Source organism: Heliangelus exortis, chromosome 10 (assembly GCF_036169615.1).
Source record: "Heliangelus exortis chromosome 10, bHelExo1.hap1, whole genome shotgun sequence".
In the NCBI taxonomy this organism is placed as follows: Eukaryota; Metazoa; Chordata; class Aves; order Apodiformes; family Trochilidae; genus Heliangelus; species Heliangelus exortis.
The window spans coordinates 15,891,013-15,898,229 of record NC_092431.1 but is presented as its reverse complement, the minus strand read 5'-3'; the positions used below and the strand labels follow the sequence as shown (position 1 = coordinate 15,898,229).

At 53.9% G+C, this 7,217-nt stretch overlaps 1 long non-coding RNA gene across 1 annotated transcript; it reads left to right on the top strand.

The window, feature by feature from the left end:
• Window positions 1-303: 303 nt before the first annotated feature.
• On the top strand, window positions 304-2,103 carry LOC139800239 (uncharacterized). Its single transcript, XR_011727671.1, has 3 exons — window positions 304-418; window positions 736-826; window positions 1,961-2,103. It is a non-coding gene; the product is annotated as an uncharacterized lncRNA (long non-coding RNA).
• The last annotated feature ends 5,114 nt before the right edge of the window (window positions 2,104-7,217 follow it).

Genomic DNA, 7,217 nt, shown 5'->3' with positions numbered 1-7,217 from the left:
ATAGAATATTTTAACTGTACATTTACACCAAGTGTCTGGCTTCAAAGACGTGACTGCTTTTAATCTCGAATTAGAAAACCACAGACCTGAAATTAAATATTAGCCACCCTCAGCTCCCCTTCCTTCCCGCCATACTGTCACGCCTGTGTTTTTCTCCCTTGCCCCACGACACGCACATACCCACGTCTCGGGTCTCCAATTACACTCGCGTTAATAATAGATGGCTTTGAGACGGTGCGGATTTTCCCCTTTCCATTTCCTTTTTTTTTTTTTTTTTTTTTTTTTTTTTTTAAATAGGGTTAATGCAATATTAATTGCTCGTAGCCGCTATAAGAACGCGCCGCATTTTCCCAGGAACAAATCGATGGATCGGGGCAGCGAGCGCAGAGCGGGAGAAGCAGCCCCGGGGGCCGCCTGGGTGAGTACGGCCGCCGGCGGGGCCCTCCGCGCCCGCGGGTCGCTGAGAGGGAAAGAATGGGTGGATCGCCGTTTTGTTTTGGTTTTTTTTCCTGGAAAAATGCCTTATGGAGGGGGGAGCTGTTGGTCTGGATGGGGGGACGCCCCCCGGCCGGCGGGTCTCCCCACTCCTTAGTGCGTCGGCGGCAGACCCCAGCAGCCGCTCTGCTGCCAGGGGTGCCCGGCTGGTTGCTGTTCCCAGCACGGTAACCAGGAGGTTGGGACAGAGGAATGACAATCCCCATCTTCCCGCCTTTATTGTTTTTGTTATTTTGGCAGGTAGGACCTCTGGGCCCTCCCGGTTAAGGGAGCCCAGAGCCCGGCGGCGCAGGAGGGAAACCTGCCCCGCGTCTCGGCGCGCCCCGCAAGGGTAAACACGGACTTTGGAGGGAGGAGGGCACTCCGCAAGTAAGAGGGGAAGGAAAGAAATTAAAAAAGAACCCCAACCCACCAGCCAAAAAACCGACAAGAAGACGCTACGGGATCCCAAAGACAGCCGGGACAACCCTTCCCACGGTTGGGGGATGGCGCGGGTTGCTGACCTGCTCACAGGGCTCCTCTGTGCCAGGAACATCTCAGGGGCCGGGCAGGGCCGGGAGCTTTTGCGGCCCCGGGCAGGCAGAGCCACAACCGCTGTGCTGAAGAGCGGGGGGTTACGCCTTTCCGGGGCCTGCCCCCCAGCTGGCACTTATTGCCAAAAATTTTTCCCGGGGCCTGCCAGATGAGGCTGGCACTTCCTGCCTGAAAATTAAAAGAAAGAAAAAAAGAAAGAAAGAAACAAGTCAGCCCCCCAAATCAACATAACCTCCGAACGAAAATAACAAGAGTCGCTTCCAGGAGCTCTGGGCAGCAGCTGGGGCAACTCTGGGAGCGTGTGTATGTGTGCAGGAGTCGGCTCGCAGCTGGGCCCCCACCTCCTCCCTGCCCCAGCAGCACTGCCCGGCCGGGACAGGCTGGGCAGCCCCCAGACTCCGCGGGCATTTGGCACCGTCCTCCCCGAGGGGCACAGCCGCAACTCTCCTCCTCAACCAGCCCCGGAGGCGGACGAATCTTCCTCCCCCCTCGCAAAGCCGCTGGGCCGCCCAGCCCGTGGGGCAAGGGTGCCGGTGCCGCTGTGCCGGAGGAGGGGAACAGGGGAGACAGCGGGGGGGGGGAGGGGGGGTGGCAGGGGGTCGTGGCCGTCCCCCGCGGTGTTTCGAGGCGGGCGGGGCTGGGGGCTGCGCGGCCCGTCCGGCTGCGGCACTTCTCCCCAGCGCGGCGGGGCTGGGCTCGGCTCGCCTCCCCGTTTATACAGAACAGAATCATTTACATAAAGTCCTTAAGGCAAATAACTGTTGGGGCTCTAATTTATATCTGATCGAAAATTAGCCGTCATTATGCGCTCCATTAGCAGCGTCTTTAATGTGCTTCTAAGCACCATTTGTCAAGCGGCTTGTTAATATCCTTCAAGTCTTTAAAGTTGAGAGCTCATTAAAGAGTGCGCTCTGTTATTGATGTAATTTAGATGAGTTTGGAAGAGCGAGTGAACGGCGGACAACCTGGAGGAGCGGGGAGAGGCTGGGGCTCCCCCCGGGCTGCGGAAGCGGCACCCCGGCGCCATCCCCGCACCGTGGCGCCGGGACATGGCCGGGGGCAGCATCTTCCCTGCTCGGGCTGGGGCGTCCGGGGATCCCCCGGCAATGGGGGGGGAGGGAGTTACTGCTTTTGGCTCAGGCGGAGTAAGACGCTTAACGATGTGCAGGCACGATGCCTCCGTCTCTCCCCCACTCCATGGAAAGAGCATAAAGGCCAATAAATTACCTCCGCTACTTATCTGAAAAAACACGTATTCTGTCGGGAGTTCTGCAATGCGATGAAACCGCATTTCATCCCCCTCCCCCCCCACCCGGGGGCTGCCTCGGCCCTGCGCGGCGCCGAATCCTGGGCCGCCCCCGGAGACCGCTCCCCGCCCCCTCCGAAACCCCGCTGAACCCGGGCGGTGAGGGGCAGTCCCGGCTGAGTCCTGTCCCCTCCCCGGGTGGGAAGCTGGAGGGGAAGGTCTTTCCCTGCGCTGCAGTCCCCGGGCTTCCCCCGGGCGAAAGCAATAAAGCGGGTAATTAGACTGCTAAAGACGGATGTAAATAGCGGGGAGGAGGCGGCGGTGACAGCCCGGAGCTCCCCGGGGCAGGGACACGGAGCCCCGCAGCGCCCGCCCCGAGACCCCGGGGAAGGGCGAACGTTGCCCCGGTGGCTCTCGGCCCGCGGTGGGGAGGGCGGCGGCAATTCTCCCCGCTACAGGAGGGGACCCTCAGCACCCATCGGAAAGGCCCCTTTGCCCCCGGAACGCTACTAGAGCGTAGGGTTCAGGGTCTGTGTCAGAGGGGGGGCGGCAGGTGCAGGGGTCAGCAGTGTTTTGAACCCCGCTGCAGCTCCCCCCTCCCCGGGGCTCTCACCGGCTTTCCGCACAGGCGTGCATTTACCTCCCAGCACGGTCCCGGAGACACACTGACACCTCTGGGTCCATTTATCCCCTCTCCATCCGGGAGCACAGTAATAACAGCCCAACGCCCCAACCAGCCCTCCCAACCTCTGAGCTCGGGGTGGGGAGCATCTACAGGCTGGGGTGCACGCAGCTCCAGCTTCCATGCTTAAAGAGGGCTGCTCCTGAAGAGTTGATGTATTTTCTCAAGATCGTGGGGTCGTTGCGAGCAACTTGAGCTCTCTCTGAGAGCCACCACCATGATACTGGTTCCGTAAGTTCTCTGAGCAGAGGAAGAGCAAAATACCCTCAGGACATCGAGCAAAATCATCAGCCCTTGCAGGCAAAAACAGGAGGCACAAAAAGCCACCAGAAGGCCCAAGGTTGATTCATTGAACTGTACTTGCATATGGGATCTAAGGTATTGCCACTAGGAACATAAAGGAGATGTAGCACAGTGGCACGTTACTGTCCTGTGTTTTTCTTGTCTGCTAGGAAGCCACCTAGTGCAGCCCCCCTCAGAGCCTGGGCCAGTGTCACGGGTTAGAAGCTCCCGGCCTTGCTTACACCACAAAAAGAAATGGAGTGGTGGGCACCAGCCTGGCCACAGATGGCTCTGCCTCCTCTGTGCCGCCTGGAGTCAAGAACCAACCTCCCAGGCAGTGCTTGCCCATGGGTCAGGGATAGTATCTGCTTCAGATAGGCAGTTCAGTTGTGCCCACGCACTTCTGGAGAGGAAGGGGAGGAAGGGAATTAGCAATGAGAACAGTTCCCAGGTGATTCTGCAGACTGGCAGGGACTCAGTCACCAGAGACCACCCACCACTTACTTAAAGATTTTTCTCTTCCACAAAGCCTCTTCCCTGCTGGAGAGGTCGGACTGTATTTAGCTTGGAAATGAAAACCAGCACCTCTCCCCCCAACCTGCTGAGCCGCGTTGTCCCCCCGAATTAGCCAGCATTTTTTTTTTACTCATTGAATAGTCTGAATTAGAGCCAGCCAGCCCATGGGCTCTTGCCCGGACACAGGTTTGTGAGTCAATGGCAGCAACACTCAGTGAGTTCCCGACCTTGCCAAGGATCTTACTGCTCATCCTTTGGATGAGCCCAGAGCAGTCCTGCATACCCGGTGGCTCCTGCACGTGTGCCAATGATCAGAGATGGGGAAGGTGTGGGCTGGAGCCAAGTGGCTTCACTCCTGGGCAGCCCGTGGGGATGGTGCACCAGGCAGCCCCAGGAAGATGGGGAGAGAGTTTTACTTTTTTAGACAGCTGTTAAAATGTTTTCATTTAATCAGCCACGGTACGTATGCCTCAGTCAAACAGCTGGCATCCGAGCTGATAGGCAAGGATGTGTAATTTTGATTCCTACTTTTCTGCTTCAAAGCTGTCTCGTTTTGAGCGCTTTGATCCACAGAATAAACGTATTGTGGCATATTTATGTATATGACATTTTCATTTGCTCATTTATTTATTTATTTATTTTTGCAAAACACATCACTTACAGGTTTCTAGTGCCAAGGCAGAGGTGCTCTGTGAAGGAAAACAGGGACCTGTTTCAGATATGTCGTTGGCTCCAATTGCAAAAGCAGTGGCAGCCCATGCAGAAAAGGGAAACCTGTATGGGAAGTGAATTTAACATTGCTTCATTGCTTACTGATGGACTAGTTGCTTGCTTTTTTTTTTTTTTTTTTTTTTTTTTTTTTTAGGAGATTTAATTGTTTTTTAAATTTTTTTTATTTCTAAAGTTTTACAGTTCTTGCTGGGTCTTTATGGCAATTCAGCACTTTTTCTGCTCTCTCTGGTAGGATCTGAGTGCCTCAGGGTATTTAGCACACTGATCCCCACAGCATCCCCCGGAGGCAAGGACATGCTGCCACCCTACCTTACAGCAGAGGAGGAAAACAGAGCAGTTTGGGATGCATGAGGAACTGTAAAGAAGTCTCCCAAGGCCTAGGAGAGGGCTTGGACCGGGGGACCAGCCCTGCTCCATTTGACACCTCCGAAAAGCTGAACCACTGACATCCCTGAATATCTTACTCCCAGGACACTGGGGGTATGACATACCCAACAGAACACCCGTTCACCTCCAGCTACAGCAAGAACTGGTTTATTTACCCAGCAGCAGCACAGCCCTAATTTTTAAGGCTTGGCCTCAGGAGTACCAGAGTGGGGAAGCAGTGAAAGCTGACTTCCCTGGGATTTGGGTCTTCTAGTTGGGTTCTCCCACGTCAAATAAGGCACAAACTCTGACTGATGCTTTTCCAGAGGATGGAGCATTAATAAAACCTCTTGCCTGGGGCAGGCTTTCTGGTACTTGTGTGATTTTCTGCCTTTTCCCTTGTGTGAGACGCACATGGGTTCTGTCTCCTCTGACAGCTGCTTCACTGAACAAAATCTGTGGGGATACCTCCATAGTTAAGCCCTCTCCCTATCTGTTCTATTGGTTTGAAGTGGGCTAAGGGTTTTAAAGCCAGTTTGAGGCCAGAGGAGGCACAGACAGAGGAACGAACAGCCAGGGACATCCAGGGTCCTCCAGGGTCCCTGGTTTCCTCCTGAGGAAACCAGGCTTCTGTCCTTAGCTGAACCACCTGCAGAAAAGGTGCTGGTTGGGGGAGCATCTGAACATCTGGGGTGTCTCCCTCACCATTCCCAGGACTGCTCTGTTGCAGGGATTCTCATCCTCCCAGTGCAGCAGCAGCCTGAACGCAGCTTTGCTTCCAGTAATGGCTCCTCCTGCACACAGACATGCACAAACACAGTCTCACTGCACACATGGAAATGGGTGCTTTGTGTCTGTAGTAATGTCTTAAACATCCCCACCTATGGTTTTAGAAGGTCTTGGACTTCTCGTTAGGAGAGACCTGACTGAGGGTAAGACTTTACTCAGAAAACTCTAAAGACTAAAGTAAAAAAAATGTTATTCTTTAAAAAGCAACGGAGACATTGCCAGGGCTATTCAGTTCTCACCTTTTGAAAACACTCTTCATACACCTCCAAACTCTGAATCCCTTGAAAGGAAGCACTGACACCAACCTTCCCTTCACTCCTCCTCATTCCTTCTTCCCTCCTTTGCCATTCCAATTATGCCTATGGATGCTTCCAAGCAAGTTTTCTTGCCCAGAGGAAATCAGCAGCTGACCTGGCTGCTGGTGCCAGGCGGCTTCATTAGGGTTTGTGCCAGATCTCACCCAGTGAGATCTCAGCAGGTTGACAATCTTAAAACTGTCCTTGGTTGAGTACAGAGAAAACAGAAGCCATTTACCACAAAATGGTACCCTGCACCTTTGAAGGAGGAAAAGACACCCACAGTTACAAGGGAAGGAACCAATACAACAATTAATATAGATAATTTTCAGTCCAGGTTTTCTAGGGAGAAGATGCTGCTGCACCTTTCCTTTCATTTCAAAATCACAAGGATATCCTTGATCTGGAAAAGCACTGTGCTTAGGTTAAGGCCAAAAACCAATACACAAACATCTCAGAACACATGTAGCTCTTTATTTTGAGGTATCTGTAGGCACTTTTGACTGGAATTTCATCACAATCTTATTTCTACTGTGGCAGAATAACTCATATGCTCTAAAACAACGTTTCTGTTGTACATTCTAGGCAGAAAGCTGTAACTAAAACGCACACATGCGGCCCAACCTTCTTTTGTGTCAGACACCTTTGCAACACCAGCTGTATAAGTGTCACACGTATTAGTCCTCATATTGCCCCAGATAAGAAGTACTCTACTTTTCTGAAGCTGAAAATACTCCTGGATGCTTTGGGTCAGTGCAGTGGTGTTTGGGCAGCAGGGGGGTCACAGGGGTGGCTCCTGTGAGAAGCTGCTGAAGCTCCCCCGGTTCCAGTCCCTCAAGGCCGAGCAGATCTGGGAAGCTGGATGTGCCTCTGCCACTGACATGTTCAAGAAAGGGAAAAGGAAAGGACAAAAAATACGGAAAAGGAGACCTGGAGAGAGGAGAGGAAATAGAGCAATAGAGCAGTCCCTGAAGGACTACAGTGGGGTAAATGTGGATTTGCAGCCCCTGAAGTGCCAGAGATGGGCAGAGGTGAAGCTGCAGCCTGTGCGGGATGACAGAGAGGGTCAGCTGTGGATCTGCATCCCTGGAGGAGCCCGTGGCAGAGGAGGTGACTGATCCCACAGCAGCCGTGACTCTGTGGGCAGCCCGGGCTGGAGCAGTTCCTGAGGGAGTGCAGCCCATGGGAGGGACTCATGTCCGAGGGGTTCCTGAAGGACTCTCTGGCGTGAGAGGGACCCCGCGCTGCAGCGAGGGCAGAATGTGAGGAGTCCTCCCCT